Source organism: Saccoglossus kowalevskii, chromosome 1 (assembly GCF_978046115.1).
Source record: "Saccoglossus kowalevskii chromosome 1, keSacKowa6.1, whole genome shotgun sequence".
In the NCBI taxonomy this organism is placed as follows: domain Eukaryota; kingdom Metazoa; phylum Hemichordata; class Enteropneusta; family Harrimaniidae; genus Saccoglossus; species Saccoglossus kowalevskii.
This window is the reverse complement of record NC_140641.1, coordinates 5,950,049-5,971,067: the sequence shown is the minus strand read 5'-3', so window position 1 is coordinate 5,971,067 and position 21,019 is coordinate 5,950,049. Positions and strand designations below refer to the sequence as shown.

Below are 21,019 nucleotides of genomic sequence, written 5' to 3'. Positions count from 1 at the left end.
GTGGCTCAGACATACATCTAGTGGCTCAGACATACATCTAGTGGCTCAGACACGCATCTATTGATTCAGACACACATCTAGTGGCTTAGACACACATCTAGTGGCTTAGACACACATCTAGTGGCTCAGACACACACCTAGTAGCCGAGACACATATCTATTGGCTCAGACACACATCTATTGGCTAAGACACACATCTATTGGCTGAGACACACATCCAGTGGCTCAGACACACATCTAGTGGCTCAGACACACATCTACTAGCTTAGACACACATCTATTGACTCAGACACTCATCTATTGACTCAGACACACATCTATTGGCGCAGACACACATCTAGTGGCTCAGAGACACATCTTTTGGCTCAGACACACATCGTGTGGCTCAGACACACATCTTGTGGCTCAGACACACATTTAGTGGCTCAGACACACATCTAGTGGCTCAGACACACATCTATTGGCGCAGACACACATCTATTGGCGCAGACTCACATCTAGTGGCTCAGACACACATCTACTAGCTTAGACACACATCTATTGTCTCAGACACACATCTATTGACTCAGACACACATCTATTGGTGCAGACACACATCTAGTGACTCAGACACACATCTAGTGGCTCAGACATTTATCTAGTGGCTCAGACACACATCTAGTAGCTTAGACACACATCTATTGACTCAGACACACATCTATTGACTCAGACACAACTCTATTGGCGCAGACACACATCTAGTGGCTCAGACACACAACTTGTGGCTCAGACACACATCTTGTGGCTCAGACACACATCTTGTGGCCCAGACACACATTTAGTGGCTCAAACACACATCTAGTGGCTCAGACATGCATCTATTGGCTCAGACACACATCTAATGGCTCAGACACACATCTAGTAGCTCAGACACACACCTAGTGGCGCAGACACACATTTTGTGGTTCAGACACACATCTAGTGGTTCAGACACACATCTAGTGGATCAGACACACATCTAGTGATCCCGATACCCTCTATTGGTCATACACTTTGATATTGGCTTTGACAGGTGCCCTTCTGCTACTCAAAGGTTTTGATGTTACACATCTAGTGGCTCAGACACACATCTAGTGGCTCAGACACACATCCAGAAGCTTAGACACACATTTATTGGCTCAGACACACATCTAGTGACTCTGACACACATCTAGTGGCTCAGACACACATCTAGTGGCTCAGACACACATCTAGTGGCTCAGACAGACATCTAGTGACTCTGACACACATCTAGTGGCTCAGACACACATCTAGTGGCTCAGACACACATCTAGTGGCTCGGACACACATCTAGTGGCTCAGACAGACATCTAGTGGCTCAGACACACATCTATTGACTCAGACACACATCTAGTGGATCAGACACACATCTAGAGGCTTAGACACACATTTATTGGCTCAGACACACATCTAGTGGCTCAGACACGCATCTATTGACTCAGACACACATCTAGTGGCTTAGACACACATCTAGTGGCTCAGACACACATCTAGTGACTCTGACACACATCTAGTGGCTCAGACACACATCTATTGACTGAGACACACATCTAGTAGCTCAGACACCCATCTAGTGGCTCAGACACACATCTAGTGGCTCAGATACACATCTAGTGCTCAGACACACATCTTGTGGCTCAGACACACATTTAGTGGCTCAGACACACATCTAGTGGCTCAGACACACATCTAGTGGCTCAGACACACATCTCGTGGCTCAGACATACATCTAGTGGCTCAGACATACATCTAGTGGCTCAGACACGCATCTATTGACTCAGACACACATCTAGTGGCTTAGACACACATCTAGTGGCTCAGACACACACCTAGTAGCCGAGACACATATCTATTGGCTCAGACACACATCTATTGGCTCAGACACACATCTATTGGCTGAGACACACATCCAGTGGCTCAGACACACATCTAGTGGCTCAGACACACATCTACTAGCTTAGACACACATCTATTGACTCAGACACACATCTATTGACTCAGACACACATCTATTGACTCAGACACACATCTATTGGCGCAGACACACATCTAGTGGCTCAGACACACATCCAGTGGCTCAGACACACATCTAGTGGCTCAGACACACATCTACTAGCTTAGACACACATCTATTGACTCAGACACACATCTAGTGACTCAGACACACATCTATTGACTCAGACACACATCTCTTGGCACAGACACCCATCTAGTGGCTCAGACACACATCTAGTGGCTCAGACACACATCTAGTAGCTTAGACACTCATCTATTGACTCAGACACACATCTATTGACTCAGACACAACTCTATTGGCGCAGACACACATCTAGTGGCTCAGACACACAACTTGTGGCTCAGACACACATCTTGTGGCTCAGACACACATCTTGTGGCCCAGACACACATTTAGTGGCTCAAACACACATCTAGTGGCTCAGACACGCATCTATTGGCTCAGACACACATCTAATGGCTCAGACACACATCTAGTAGCTCAGACACACACCTAGTGGCGCAGACACACATTTTGTGGTTCAGACACACATCTAGTGGTTCAGACACACATCTAGTGGATCAGACACACATCTAGTGATCCCGATACCCTCTATTGGTCATACACTTTGATATTGGCTTTGACAGGTGCCCTTCTGCTACTCAAAGGTTTTGATGTTACACATCTAGTGGCTCAGACACACATCTAGTGGCTCAGACACACATCCAGAGGCTTAGACACACATTTATTGGCTCAGACACACATCTAGTGACTCTGACACACATCTAGTGGCTCAGACACACATCTAGTGGCTCAGACACACATCTAGTGGCTCAGACAGACATCTAGTGACTCTGACACACATCTAGTGGCTCAGACACACATCTAGTGGCTCAGACACACATCTAGTGGCTCGGACACACATCTAGTGGCTCAGACAGACATCTAGTGGCTCAGACACACATCTATTGACTCAGACACACATCTAGTGGATCAGACACACATCTAGAGGCTTAGACACACATTTATTGGCTCAGACACACATCTAGTGGCTCAGACACGCATCTATTGACTCAGACACACATCTAGTGATCCCGATACCCTCTATTGGTCATACACTTTGATATTGGCTTTGACAGGTGCCCTTCTGCTACTCAAAGGTTTTGATGTTACACATCTAGTGGCTCAGACACACATCTAGTGGCTCAGACACACATCCAGAGGCTTAGACACACATTTATTGGCTCAGACACACATCTAGTGACTCTGACACACATCTAGTGGCTCAGACACACATCTAGTGGCTCAGACACACATCTAGTGGCTCAGACAGACATCTAGTGACTCTGACACACATCTAGTGGCTCAGACACACATCTAGTGGCTCAGACACACATCTAGTGGCTCGGACACACATCTAGTGGCTCAGACAGACATCTAGTGGCTCAGACACACATCTATTGACTCAGACACACATCTAGTGGATCAGACACACATCTAGAGGCTTAGACACACATTTATTGGCTCAGACACACATCTAGTGGCTCAGACACGCATCTATTGACTCAGACACACATCTAGTGGCTTAGACACACATCTAGTGGCTCAGACACACATCTAGTGACTCTGACACACATCTAGTGGCTCAGACACACATCTATTGACTGAGACACACATCTAGTAGCTCAGACACCCATCTAGTGGCTCAGACACACATCTAGTGGCTCAGATACACATCTAGTGCTCAGACACACATCTTGTGGCTCAGACACACATTTAGTGGCTCAGACACACATCTAGATGCTCAGACACACATCTAGTGGCTCAGACACACATCTCGTGGCTCAGACATACATCTAGTGGCTCAGACATACATCTAGTGGCTCAGACACGCATCTATTGACTCAGACACACATCTAGTGGCTTAGACACACATCTAGTGGCTCAGACACACACCTAGTAGCCGAGACACATATCTATTGGCTCAGACACACATCTATTGGCTCAGACACACATCTATTGGCTGAGACACACATCCAGTGGCTCAGACACACATCTAGTGGCTCAGACACACATCTACTAGCTTAGACACACATCTATTGACTCAGACACACATCTATTGACTCAGACACACATCTATTGACTCAGACACACATCTATTGGCGCAGACACACATCTAGTGGCTCAGACACACATCCAGTGGCTCAGACACACATCTAGTGGCTCAGACACACATCTACTAGCTTAGACACACATCTATTGACTCAGACACACATCTAGTGACTCAGACACACATCTATTGACTCAGACACACATCTCTTGGCACAGACACCCATCTAGTGGCTCAGACACACATCTAGTGGCTCAGACACACATCTAGTAGCTTAGACACTCATCTATTGACTCAGACACACATCTATTGACTCAGACACAACTCTATTGGCGCAGACACACATCTAGTGGCTCAGACACACATCTTGTGCCTCAGAGACACATCTTGTGGCTCAGACACACATCTTGTGGCTCAGACACACATCTTGTGGCTCAGACACACATTTAGTGGCTCAGACACACATCTAGTGGCTCAGACACACATCTAGTGGCTCAGACACACATGTCGTGGCTCAGACATACATCTAGTGGCTCAGACATACATCTAGTGGCTCAGACACGCATCTATTGATTCAGACACACATCTAGTGGCTTAGACACACATCTAGTGGCTTAGACACACATCTATTGGCGCAGACACACATCTAGTGGCTCAGACACACATCTACTAGCTTAGACACACATCTATTGTCTCAGACACACATCTATTGACTCAGACACAACTCTATTGGTGGAGACACACATCTAGTGGCTCAGACACACATCTTGTGGCTCAGACACACATCTTGTGGCTCAGACACACATTCTGTGGCTCAGACACACATTTAGTGGCTCAAACACACATCTAGTGGCTCAGACATACATCTAGTGGCTCAGACATACATCTAGTGGCTTAGACACGCATCAAGTGGCTCAGACACACATCTAATGGCTCAGACACACATCTAGTAGCTCAGACACACACCTAGTGGCACAGACACACATCTTGTGGCTCAGATACACATCTAGTGGCTCAGACACACATCTAGTGGCTCAGACACACATCTAGTGGCTTAGACACACATCTAGTGGCTCAGGCACAAATTTAGTGGCTTAGGCACACATCTAATGCCTTAGACACACATCTAGTGGCTCAGACACAAATTTCGTGGCTTAGGCACACATCTAATGCCTTAGACACACACCTAGTAGCTTAGACATACATCTAGTGGCTTTGACACACATCTAGTAGCTCAGATACACATCTAGTTGCTCAGACACACATCTAGTAGCTCAGATACACATCTAGTAGCTCAGACACACATCTAGTAGCTCAGACACACATCTATTGGCTCAGACACACATCTAGTGGCTCAGACACACATCTAGTAGCTCAGACACACATCTAGTTGCGCAGACACACATCTATTAACTCAGTCACACATCTATTGACTCAAACACACATCTAATGGCGCAGATACACATCTAGTGGCTCAGACGCACATCTTGTGCCTCAGAGACACATCTTGTGGCTCAGACACACATCTTGTGGCTCAGACACACATCTTGTGGCTCAGACACACATTTAGTGGCTCAGACACACATCTAGTGGCTCAGACATACATCTAGTGGCTCAGACACACATCTCGTGGCTCAGACATACATCTAGTGGCTCAGACACACATCTAGTGGCTCAGAGACACATCTTTTGGCTCAGACACACATCGTGTGGCTCAGACACACATCTTGTGGCTCAGACACACATTTAGTGGCTCAGACACACATCTAGTGGCTCAGACACACATCTATTGGCGCAGACACACATCTATTGGCGCAGACTCACATCTAGTGGCTCAGACACACATCTACTAGCTTAGACACACATATATTGTCTCAGACACACATCTATTGACTCAGACACACATCTATTGGTGCAGACACACATCTAGTGACTCAGACACACATCTAGTGGCTCAGACATTTATCTAGTGGCTCAGACACACATCTAGTAGCTTAGACACACATCTATTGACTCAGACACACATCTATTGACTCAGACACAACTCTATTGGCGCAGACACACATCTAGTGGCTCAGACACACAACTTGTGGCTCAGACACACATCTTGTGGCTCAGACACACATCTTGTGGCCCAGACACACTTTTAGTGGCTCAAACACACATCTAGTGGCTCAGACACGCATCTAGTGGCTCAGACACACATCTAATGGCTCAGACACACATCTAGTAGCTCAGACACACACCTAGTGGCGCAGACACACATTTTGTGGTTCAGACACACATCTAGTGGTTCAGACACACATCTAGTGGATCAGACACACATCTAGTGATCCCGATACCCTCTATTGGTCATACACTTTGATATTGGCTTTGACAGGTGCCCTTCTGCTACTCAAAGGTTTTGATGTTACACATCTAGTGGCTCAGACACACATCTAGTGGCTCAGACACACATCCAGAGGCTTAGACACACATTTATTGGCTCAGACACACATCTAGTGACTCTGACACACATCTAGTGGCTCAGACACACATCTAGTGGCTCAGACACACATCTAGTGGCTCAGACAGACATCTAGTGACTCTGACACACATCTAGTGGCTCAGACACACATCTAGTGGCTCAGACACACATCTAGTGGCTCGGACACACATCTAGTGGCTCAGACAGACATCTAGTGGCTCAGACACACATCTATTGACTCAGACACACATCTAGTGGATCAGACACACATCTAGAGGCTTAGACACACATTTATTGGCTCAGACACACATCTAGTGGCTCAGACACGCATTTATTGACTCAGACACACATCTAGTGGCTTAGACACACATCTAGTGGCTCAGACACACATCTAGTGACTCTGACACACATCTAGTGGCTCAGACACACATCTATTGACTGAGACACACATCTAGTAGCTCAGACACCCATCTAGTGGCTCAGACACACATCTAGTGGCTCAGATACACATCTAGTGCTCAGACACACATCTTGTGGCTCAGACACACATTTAGTGGCTCAGACACACATCTAGTGGCTCAGACACACATCTAGTGGCTCAGACACACATCTCGTGGCTCAGACATACATCTAGTGGCTCAGACATACATCTAGTGGCTCAGACACGCATCTATTGACTCAGACACACATCTAGTGGCTTAGACACACATCTAGTGGCTCAGACACACACCTAGTAGCCGAGACACATATCTATTGGCTCAGACACACATCTATTGGCTCAGACACACATCTATTGGCTGAGACACACATCCAGTGCCTCAGACACACATCTAGTGGCTCAGACACACATCTACTAGCTTAGACACACATCTATTGACTCAGACACACATCTATTGACTCAGACACACATCTATTGACTCAGACACACATCTATTGGCGCAGACACACATCTAGTGGCTCAGACACACATCCAGTGGCTCAGACACACATCTAGTGGCTCAGACACACATCTACTAGCTTAGACACACATCTATTGACTCAGACACACATCTAGTGACTCAGACACACATCTATTGACTCAGACACACATCTCTTGGCACAGACACCCATCTAGTGGCTCAGACACACATCTAGTGGCTCAGACACACATCTAGTAGCTTAGACACTCATCTATTGACTCAGACACACATCTATTGACTCAGACACAACTCTATTGGCGCAGACACACATCTAGTGGCTCAGACACACATCTTGTGCCTCAGAGACACATCTTGTGGCTCAGACACACATCTTGTGGCTCAGACACACATCTTGTGGCTCAGACACACATTTAGTGGCTCAGACACACATCTAGTGGCTCAGACACACATGTCGTGGCTCAGACATACATCTAGTGGCTCAGACATACATCTAGTGGCTCAGACACGCATCTATTGATTCAGACACACATCTAGTGGCTTAGACACACATCTAGTGGCTTAGACACACATCTATTGGCGCAGACACACATCTAGTGGCTCAGACACACATCTACTAGCTTAGACACACATCTATTGTCTCAGACACACATCTATTGACTCAGACACAACTCTATTGGTGCAGACACACATCTAGTGGCTCAGACACACATCTTGTGGCTCAGACACACATCTTGTGGCTCAGACACACATCCTGTGGCTCAGACACACATTTAGTGGCTCAAACACACATCTAGTGGCTCAGACATACATCTAGTGGCTCAGACATACATCTAGTGGCTTAGACACGCATCTAGTGGCTCAGACACACATCTAATGGCTCAGACACACATCTAGTAGCTCAGACACACACCTAGTGGCACAGAAACACATCTTGTGGCTCAGATACACATCTAGTGGCTCAGACACACATCTAGTGGCTCAGACACACATCTAGTGGCTTAGACACACATCTAGTGGCTCAGGCACAAATTTAGTGGCTTAGGCACACATCTAATGCCTTAGACACACATCTAGTGGCTCAGACACAAATTTCGTGGCTTAGGCACACATCTAATGCCTTAGACACACACCTAGTAGCTTAGACATACATCTAGTGGCTTTGACACACATCTAGTAGCTCAGACACACATCTAGTTGCTCAGACACACATCTAGTTGCTCAGATACACATCTAGTAGCTCAGACACACATCTAGTAGCTCAGACACACATCTATTGGCTCAGACACACATCTAGTGGCTCAGACACACATCTAGTAGCTCAGACACACATCTAGTTGCGCAGACACACATCTATTAACTCAGTCACACATCTATTGACTCAAACACACATCTAATGGCGCAGATACACATCTAGTGGCTCAGACGCACATCTTGTGCCTCAGAGACACATCTTGTGGCTCAGACACACATCTTGTGGCTCAGACACACATCTTGTGGCTCAGACACACATTTAGTGGCTCAGACACACATCTAGTGGCTCAGACATACATCTAGTGGCTCAGACACACATCTCGTGGCGCAGACACACATTTTGTGGTTCAGACACACATCTAGTGGTTCAGACACACATCTAGTGGATCAGACACACATCTAGTGATCCCGATACCCTCTATTGGTCATACACTTTGATATTGGCTTTGACAGGTGCCCTTCTGCTACTCAAAGGTTTTGATGTTACACATCTAGTGGCTCAGACACACATCTAGTGGCTCAGACACACATCCAGAGGCTTAGACACACATTTATTGGCTCAGACACACATCTAGTGACTCTGACACACATCTAGTGGCTCAGACACACATCTAGTGGCTCAGACACACATCTAGTGGCTCAGACAGACATCTAGTGACTCTGACACACATCTAGTGGCTCAGACACACATCTAGTGGCTCAGACACACATCTAGTGGCTCGGACACACATCTAGTGGCTCAGACAGACATCTAGTGGCTCAGACACACATCTATTGACTCAGACACACATCTAGTGGATCAGACACACATCTAGAGGCTTAGACACACATTTATTGGCTCAGACACACATCTAGTGGCTCAGACACGCATTTATTGACTCAGACACACATCTAGTGGCTTAGACACACATCTAGTGGCTCAGACACACATCTAGTGACTCTGACACACATCTAGTGGCTCAGACACACATCTATTGACTGAGACACACATCTAGTAGCTCAGACACCCATCTAGTGGCTCAGACACACATCTAGTGGCTCAGATACACATCTAGTGCTCAGACACACATCTTGTGGCTCAGACACACATTTAGTGGCTCAGACACACATCTAGTGGCTCAGACACACATCTAGTGGCTCAGACACACATCTCGTGGCTCAGACATACATCTAGTGGCTCAGACATACATCTAGTGGCTCAGACACGCATCTATTGACTCAGACACACATCTAGTGGCTCAGACACACATCCAGTGGCTCAGACACACATCTAGTGGCTCAGACACACATCTACTAGCTTAGACACACATCTATTGACTCAGACACACATCTAGTGACTCAGACACACATCTATTGACTCAGACACACATCTCTTGGCACAGACACCCATCTAGTGGCTCAGACACACATCTAGTGGCTCAGACACACATCTAGTAGCTTAGACACTCATCTATTGACTCAGACACACATCTATTGACTCAGACACAACTCTATTGGCGCAGACACACATCTAGTGGCTCAGACACACATCTTGTGCCTCAGAGACACATCTTGTGGCTCAGACACACATCTTGTGGCTCAGACACACATCTTGTGGCTCAGACACACATTTAGTGGCTCAGACACACATCTAGTGGCTCAGACACACATCTAGTGGCTCAGACACACATGTCGTGGCTCAGACATACATCTAGTGGCTCAGACATACATCTAGTGGCTCAGACACGCATCTATTGATTCAGACACACATCTAGTGGCTTAGACACACATCTAGTGGCTTAGACACACATCTATTGGCGCAGACACACATCTAGTGGCTCAGACACACATCTACTAGCTTAGACACACATCTATTGTCTCAGACACACATCTATTGACTCAGACACAACTCTATTGGTGCAGACACACATCTAGTGGCTCAGACACACATCTTGTGGCTCAGACACACATCTTGTGGCTCAGACACACATCCTGTGGCTCAGACACACATTTAGTGGCTCAAACACACATCTAGTGGCTCAGACATACATCTAGTGGCTCAGACATACATCTAGTGGCTTAGACACGCATCTAGTGGCTCAGACACACATCTAATGGCTCAGACACACATCTAGTAGCTCAGACACACACCTAGTGGCACAGACACACATCTTGTGGCTCAGATACACATCTAGTGGCTCAGACACACATCTAGTGGCTCAGACACACATCTAGTGGCTTAGACACACATCTAGTGGCTCAGGCACAAATTTAGTGGCTTAGGCACACATCTAATGCCTTAGACACACATCTAGTTGCTCAGACACAAATTTCGTGGCTTAGGCACACATCTAATGCCTTAGACACACACCTAGTAGCTTAGACATACATCTAGTGGCTTTAACACACATCTAGTAGCTCAGACACACATCTAGTTGCTCAGACACACATCTAGTAGCTCAGACACACATCTAGTAGCTCAGACACACATCTAGTAGCTCAGACACACATCTATTGGCTCAGACACACATCTAGTGGCTCAGACACACATCTAGTAGCTCAGACACACATCTAGTTGCGCAGACACACATCTATTAACTCAGTCACACATCTATTGACTCAAACACACATCTAATGGCGCAGATACACATCTAGTGGCTCAGACGCACATCTTGTGCCTCAGAGACACATCTTGTGGCTCAGACACACATCTTGTGGCTCAGACACACATCTTGTGGCTCAGACACACATTTAGTGGCTCAGACACACATCTAGTGGCTCAGACATACATCTAGTGGCTCAGACACACATCTCGTGGCTCAGACATACATCTAGTGGCTCAGACATACATCTAGTGGCTCAGACACGCATCTATTGACTCAGACACACATCTAGTGGCTTAGACACACATCTAGTGGCTCAGACACACACCTAGTAGCCGAGACACATATCTATTGGCTCAGACACACATCTATTGGCTCAGACACACATCTATTGGCTGAGACACACATCCAGTGGCTCAGACACACATCTAGTGGCTCAGACACACATCTACTAGCTTAGACACACATCTATTGACTCAGACACAAATCTATTGACTCAGACACACATCTATTGACTCAGACACGCATCTATTGGCGCACACACACATCTAGTGGCTCAGACACACATCTAGTGGCTCAAACACACATCTATTGACTCAGACACACATCTATTGACTCAGACACAACTCTATTGGCGCAGACACACATCTAGTGGCTCAGACACACATCTTGTGGCTCAGACACACATCTTGTGGCTCAGACACACATCTTGTGGCTCAGACACACATTTAGTGGCTCAAACACACATCTAGTGGCTCAGACATACATCTAGTGGCTCAGACATACATCTAGTGGCTCAGACACGCATCTAGTGGCTCAGACACACATCTAATGGCTCAGACACACATCTAGTAGCTCAGACACACACCTAGTGGCGCAGACACACATTTTGTGGTTCAGACACACATCTAGTGGTTCAGACACACATCTAGTGGATCAGACACACATCTAGTGACCCCGATACCCTCTATTGGTCATACACTTTGATATTGGCTTTGACAGGTGCCCTTCTGCTACTCAAAGGTTTTGATGTTACACATCTAGTGGCTCAGACACACATCTAGTGGCTCAGACACACATCCAGAGGCTTAGACACACATTTATTGGCTCAGACACACATCTAGTGACTCTGACACACATCTAGTGGCTCAGACACACATCTAGTGGCTCAGACACACATCTAGTGGCTCAGACAGACATCTAGTGACTCTGACACACATCTAGTGGCTCAGACACACATCTAGTGGCTCAGACACACATCTAGTGGCTCGGACACACATCTAGTGGCTCAGACAGACATCTAGTGGCTCAGACACACATCTATTGACTCAGACACACATCTAGTGGATCAGACACACATCTAGAGGCTTAGACACACATTTATTGGCTCAGACACACATCTAGTGGCTCAGACACGCATCTATTGACTCAGACACACATCTAGTAGCTCAGACACACATCTAGTTGCGCAGACACACATCTATTAACTCAGTCACACATCTATTGACTCAAACACACATCTAATGGCGCAGACACACATCTAGTGGCTCAGACGCACATCTTGTGCCTCAGAGACACATCTTGTGGCTCAGACACACATCTTGTGGCTCAGACACACATCTTGTGGCTCAGACACACATTTAGTGGCTCAGACACACATCTAGTGGCTCAGACACACATCTAGTGGCTCAGACACACATCTCGTGGCTCAGACATACATCTAGTGGCTCAGACATACATCTAGTGGCTCAGACACGCATCTATTGACTCAGACACACATCTAGTGGCTTAGACACACATCTAGTGGCTCAGACACACACCTAGTAGCCGAGACACATATCTATTGGCTCAGACACACATCTATTGGCTCAGACACACATCTATTGGCTGAGACACACATCCAGTGGCTCAGACACACATCTAGTGGCTCAGACACACATCTACTAGCTTAGACACACATCTATTGACTCAGACACACATCTATTGACTCAGACACACATCTATTGACTCAGACACACATCTATTGGCGCAGACACACATCTAGTGGCTCAGACACACATCTAGTGGCTCAGACACACATCTAGTAGCTTAGACACTCATCTATTGACTCAGACAGACATCTATTGACTCAGACACAACTCTATTGGCGCAGACACACATCTAGTGGCTCAGACACACATCTTGTGGCTCAGACACACATTTAGTGGCTCAAACACACATCTAGTGGCTCAGACATACATCTAGTGGCTCAGACATACATCTAGTGGCTCAGACACACATCTAGTGGCTCAGACACACATCTAATGGCTCAGACACACATCTAGTAGCTCAGACACACACCTAGTGGCACAGACACACATTTTGTGGCTCAGACACACATCTAGTGGTGCAGACACTTATCTAGTGGATCAGACACACATCTAGTTACCCCGATACCCTCTATTGGTTCATACACTTTGATATTGGCTTTGACAGGTGCCCTTCTGCTACTCAAAGGTTTTGATGTTACACATCTAGTGGCTCAGACACACATCTAGTGGCTCAGACACACATCTAGAGGCATAGACACACATTCATTGGCTCAGACACACATCTAGTGGCTCAGACACACATCTAGTGGCTCAGATACACATCTAGTGGCTCAGACACACATCTGGTGGCTCAGACACACATCTAGTAGCTCAGACACACATCTAGTGACTCTGACACACATCTAGTGGCTCAGACACACATCTAGTGGCTCAGACACACATCTAGTGGCTCGGACACACATCTAGTGGCTCAGACAGACATCTAGTGGCTCAGACACACATCTAGTGGCTCAGACACACATCTAGTGGCTTAGACACACATCTAGTGGCTCAGGCACAAATTTAGTGGCTTAGGCACACATCTAGTGCCTTAGACACACATCTAGTAGCTTAGACATACATCTAGTGGCTTCGACACACATCTAGTAGGTCAGACACACATCTAGTTGCTCAGACACACATCTAGTGGCTCAGACACACATCTAGTAGCTCAGACACACATCTATTGGCTCAGACACACATCTAGTGGCTCAGACACACATCTAGTAGCTCAGACACACATCTAGTTGCGCAGACACACATCTATTAACTCAGACACACATCTATTGTCTCAGACACACATCTATTGGCGCAGACACACATCTAGTGGCTCAGACACACATCTTGTGCCTCAGAGACACATCTTGTGGCTCAGACACACATCTTGTGGCTCAGACACACATCTTGTGGCTCAGACACACATTTAGTGGCTCAGACACACATCTAGTGGCTCAGACACACATCTAGTGGCTCAGACACACATGTCGTGGCTCAGATACACATCTAGTGGCTCAGACATACATCTAGTGGCTCAGACATACATCTAGTGGCTCAGACACGCATCTATTGATTCAGACACACATCTAGTGGCTTAGACACACATCTAGTGGCTTAGACACACATCTAGTGGCTCAGACACACACCTAGTAGCTGAGACACATATCTATTGGCTCAGACACACATCTATTGGCTAAGACACACATCTATTGGCTGAGACACACATCCAGTGGCTCAGACACACATCTAGTGGCTCAGACACACATCTACTAGCTTAGACACACATCTATTGACTCAGACACACATCTATTGACTCAGACACACATCTATTGGCGCAGACACACATCTAGTGGCTCAGAGACACATCTTTTGGCTCAGACACACATCGTGTGGCTCAGACACACATCTTGTGGCTCAGACACACATTTAGTGGCTCAGACACACATCTAGTGGCTCAGACACACATCTATTGGCGCAGACACACATCTATTGGCGCAGACTCACATCTAGTGGCTCAGACACACATTTACTAGCTTAGACACACATCTATTGTCTCAGACACACATCTATTGACTCAGACACACATCTATTGGTGCAGACCCACATCTAGTGACTCAGACACACATCTAGTGGCTCAGACATTCATCTAGTGGCTCAGACACACATCTAGTAGCTTAGACACACATCTATTGACTCAGACACACATCTATTGACTCAGACACAACTCTATTGGCGCAGACACACATCTAGTGGCTCAGACACACAACTTGTGGCTCAGACACACATCTTGTGGCTCAGACACACATCTTGTGGCCCAGACACACATTTAGTGGCTCAAACACACATCTAGTGGCTCAGACACGCATCTAGTGGCTCAGACAGACATCTAATGGCTCAGACACACATCTAGTAGCTCAGATACACACCTAGTGGCGCAGACACACATTTTGTGGTTCAGACACACATCTAGTGGTTCAGACACACATCTAGTGGATCAGACACACATCTAGTGATCCCGATACCCTCTATTGGTCATACACTTTGATATTGGCTTTGACAGGTGCCCTTCTGCTACTCAAAGGTTTTGATGTTACACATCTAGTGGCTCAGACACACATCTAGTGGCTCAGACACACATCCAGAGGCTTAGACACACATTTATTGGCTCAGACACACATCTAGTGACTCTGACACACATCTAGTGGCTCAGACACACATCTAGTGGCTCAGACACACATCTAGTGGCTCAGACAGACATCTAGTGACTCTGACACACATCTAGTGGCTCAGACACACATCTAGTGGCTCAGACACACATCTAGTGGCTCGGACACACATCTAGTGGCTCAGACAGACATCTAGTGGCTCAGACACACATCTATTGACTCAGACACACATCTAGTGGATCAGACACACATCTAGAGGCTTAGACACACATTTATTGGCTCAGACACACATCTAGTGGCTCAGACACGCATCTATTGACTCAGACACACATCTAGTGGCTTAGACACACATCTAGTGGCTCAGACACACATCTAGTGACTCTGACACACATCTAGTGGCTCAGACACACATCTATTGACTGAGACACACATCTAGTAGCTCAGACACCCATCTAGTGGCTCAGACACACATCTAGTGGCTCAGATACACATCTATTGGCTCAGACACACATCTATTGGCTGAGACACACATCCAGTGGCTCAGACACACATCTAGTGGCTCAGACACACATCTACTAGCTTAGACACACATCTATTGACACAGACACACATCTATTGACTCAGACACACATCTATTGACTCAGACACACATCTATTGGCGCAGACACACATCTAGTGGCTCAGACACACATCCAGTGGCTCAGACACACATCTAGTGGCTCAGACACACATCTACTAGCTTAGACACACATCTATTGACTCAGACACACATCTAGTGATTCAGACACACATCTATTGACTCAGACACACATCTCTTGGCGCAGACACCCATCTAGTGGCTCAGACACACATCTAGTGGCTCAGACACACATCTAGTAGCTTAGACACTCATCTATTGACTCAGACACACATCTATTGACTCAGACACAACTCTATTGGCGCAGACACACATCTAGTGGCTCAGACACACATCTTGTGCCTCAGAGACACATCTTGTGGCTCAGACACACATCTTGTGGCTCAGACACACATCTTGTGGCTCAGACACACATTTAGTGGCTCAGACACACATCTAGTGGCTCAGACACACATCTAGTGGCTCAGACACACATGTCGTGGCTCAGACATACATCTAGTGGCTCAGACATACATCTAGTGGCTCAGACACGCATCTATTGATTCAGACACACATCTAGTGGCTTAGACACACATCTAGTGGCTTAGACACACATCTATTGGCGCAGACACACATCTAGTGGCTCAGACACACATCTACTAGCTTAGACACACATCTATTGTCTCAGACACACATCTATTGACTCAGACACAACTCTATTGGTGCAGACACACATCTAGTGGCTCAGACACACATCTTGTGGCTCAGACACACATCTTGTGGCTCAGACACACATCCTGTGGCTCAGACACACATTTAGTGGCTCAAACACACATCTAGTGGCTCAGACATACATCTAGTGGCTCAGACATACATCTAGTGGCTTAGACACGCATCTAGTGGCTCAGACACACATCTAATGGCTCAGACACACATCTAGTAGCTCAGACACACACCTAGTGGCACAGACACACATCTTGTGGCTCAGATACACATCTAGTGGCTCAGACACACATCTAGTGGCTCAGACACACATCTAGTGGCTTAGACACACATCTAGTGGCTCAGGCACAAATTTAGTGGCTTAGGCACACATCTAATGCCTTAGACACACATCTAGTGGCTCAGACACAAATTTCGTGGCTTAGGCACACATCTAATGCCTTAGACACACACCTAGTAGCTTAGACATACATCTAGTGGCTTTGACACACATCTAGTAGCTCAGACACACATCTAGTTGCTCAGACACACATCTAGTAGCTCAGACACACATCTAGTAGCTCAGACACACATCTAGTAGCTCAGACACACATCTATTGGCTCAGACACACATCTAGTGGCTCAGACACACATCTAGTAGCTCAGACACACATCTAGTTGCGCAGACACACATCTATTAACTCAGTCACACATCTATTGACTCAAACACACATCTAATGGCGCAGATACACATCTAGTGGCTCAGACGCACATCTTGTGCCTCAGAGACACATCTTGTGGCTCAGACACACATCTTGTGGCTCAGACACACATCTTGTGGCTCAGACACACATTTAGTGGCTCAGACACACATCTAGTGGCTCAGACATACATCTAGTGGCTCAGACACACATCTCGAGGCTCAGACATACATCTAGTGGCTCAGACATACATCTAGTGGCTCAGACACGCATCTATTGACTCAGACACACATCTAGTGGCTTAGACACACATCTAGTGGCTCAGACACACACCTAGTAGCCGAGACACATATCTATTGGCTCAGACACACATCTATTGGCTCAGACACACATCTATTGGCTGAGACACACATCCAGTGGCTCAGACACACATCTAGTGGCTCAGACACACATCTACTAGCTTAGACACACATCTATTGACTCAGACACACATCTATTGACTCAGACACACATCTATTGACTCAGACACGCATCTATTGGCGCAGACACACATCTAGTGGCTCAGACACACATCTAGTGGCTCAGACACACATCTAGTAGCTTAGACACTCATCTATTGACTCAGACAGACATCTATTGACTCAGACACAACTCTATTGGCGCAGACACACATCTAGTGGCTCAGACACACATCTTGTGGCTCAGACACACATCTTGTGGCTCAGACACACATCTTGTGGATCAGACACACATTTAGTGGCTCAAACACACATCTAGTGGCTCAGACATACATCTAGTGGCTCAGACATACATCTAGTGGCTCAGACACGCATCTAGTGGCTCAGACACACATCTAATGGCTCAGACACACATCTAGTAGCTCAGACACACACCTAGTGGCACAGACACACATTTTGTGGCTCAGACACACATCTAGTGGTGCAGACACACATCTAGTGGATCAGACACACATCTAGTTACCCCAATACCCTCTATTGGTTCATACACTTTGATATTGGCTTTGACAGGTGCCCTTCTCCTACTCAAAGGTTTTGATGTTACACATCTAGTGGCTCAGACACACATCTAGTGGCTCAGACACACATCTAGAGGCTTAGACACACATTTATTGGCTCAGACACACATCTAGTGGCTCAGACACACATCTAGTGGCTCAGATACACATCTAGTGGCTCAGACACACATCTGGTGGCTCAGACACACATCTAGTGGCTCAGACACACATCTAGTGACTCTGACACACATCTAGTGGCTCAGACACACATCTAGTGGCTCAGACACACATCTAGTGGCTCGGACACACATCTAGTGGCTCAGACAGACATCTAGTGGCTCAGACACACATCTAGTGGCTCAGACACACATCTAGTGGCTTAGACACACATCTAGTGGCTCAGGCACAAATTTAGTGGCTTAGGCACACATCTAGTGCCTTAGACACACATCTAGTAGCTTAGACATACATCTAGTGGCTTCGACACACATCTAGTAGCTCAGACACACATCTAGTTGCTCAGACACACATCTAGTGGCTCAGACACACATCTAGTAGCTCAGACACACATCTATTGGCTCAGACACACATCTAGTGGCTCAGACACACATCTAGTAGCTCAGACACACATCTAGTTGCGCAGACACACATCTATTAACTCAGACACACATCTATTGACTCAGACACACATCTATTGGCGCAGACACACATCTAGTGGCTCAGACACACATCTTGTGCCTCAGAGACACATCTTGTGCCTCAGAGACACATCTTGTGGCTCAGACACACATCTTGTGGCTCAGACACACATCTTGTGGCTCAGACACACATTTAGTGGCTCAGACACACATCTAGTGGCTCAGACATACATCTAGTGGCTCAGACACACATCTCGTGGCTCAGACATACATCTAGTGGCTCAGACATACATCTAGTGGCTCAGACACGCATCTATTGACTCAGACACACATCTAGTGGCTTAGACACACATCTAGTGGCTCAGACACACACCTAGTAGCCGAGACACATATCTATTGGCTCAGACACACATCTATTGGCTCAGACACACATCTATTGGCTGAGACACACATCCAGTGGCTCAGACACACATCTAGTGGCTCAGACACACATCTACTAGCTTAGACACACATCTATTGACTCAGACACACATCTATTGACTCAGACACACATCTATTGACTCAGACACGCATCTATTGGCGCAGACACACATCTAGTGGCTCAGACACACATCTAGTGGCTCAGACACACATCTAGTAGCTTAGACACTCATCTATTGACTCAGACAGACATCTATTGACTCAGACACAACTCTATTGGCGCAGACACACATCTAGTGGCTCAGACACACATCTTGTGGCTCAGACACACATCTTGTGGCTCAGACACACATCTTGTGGATCAGACACACATTTAGTGGCTCAAACACACATCTAGTGGCTCAGACATACATCTAGTGGCTCAGACATACATCTAGTGGCTCAGACACGCATCTAGTGGCTCAGACACACATCTAATGGCTCAGACACACATCTAGTAGCTCAGACACACACCTAGTGGAACAGACACACATTTTGTGGCTCAGACACACATCTAGTGGTGCAGACACACATCTAGTGGATCAGACACACATCTAGTTACCCCAATACCCTCTATTGGTTCATACACTTTGATATTGGCTTTGACAGGTGCCCTTCTCCTACTCAATGGTTTTGATGTTACACATCTAGTGGCTCAGACACACATCTAGTGGCTCAGACACACATCTAGAGGCTTAGACACACATTTATTGGCTCAGACACACATCTAGTGGCTCAGACACACATCTAGTGGCTCAGATACACATCTAGTGGCTCAGAAACACATCTGGTGGCTCAGACACACATCTAGTGGCTCAGACACACATCTAGTGACTCTGACACACATCTAGTGGCTCAGACACACATCTAGTGGCTCAGACACACATCTAGTGGCTCGGACACACATCTAGTGGCTCAGACAGACATCTAGTGGCTCAGACACACATCTAGTGGCTCAGACACACATCTAGTGGCTTAGACACACATCTAGTGGCTCAGGCACAAATTTA

General features: G+C 46.6%; 1 protein-coding gene across 1 annotated transcript in view; it reads left to right on the top strand.

Annotated features, from left to right (window-relative positions):
* The window catches only part of LOC144355159 (O-acyltransferase like protein-like), a 128,682-nt gene that overhangs the window by 23,199 nt on the left and 84,464 nt on the right, over positions 1-21,019 (top strand). The window lies entirely within an intron of this gene.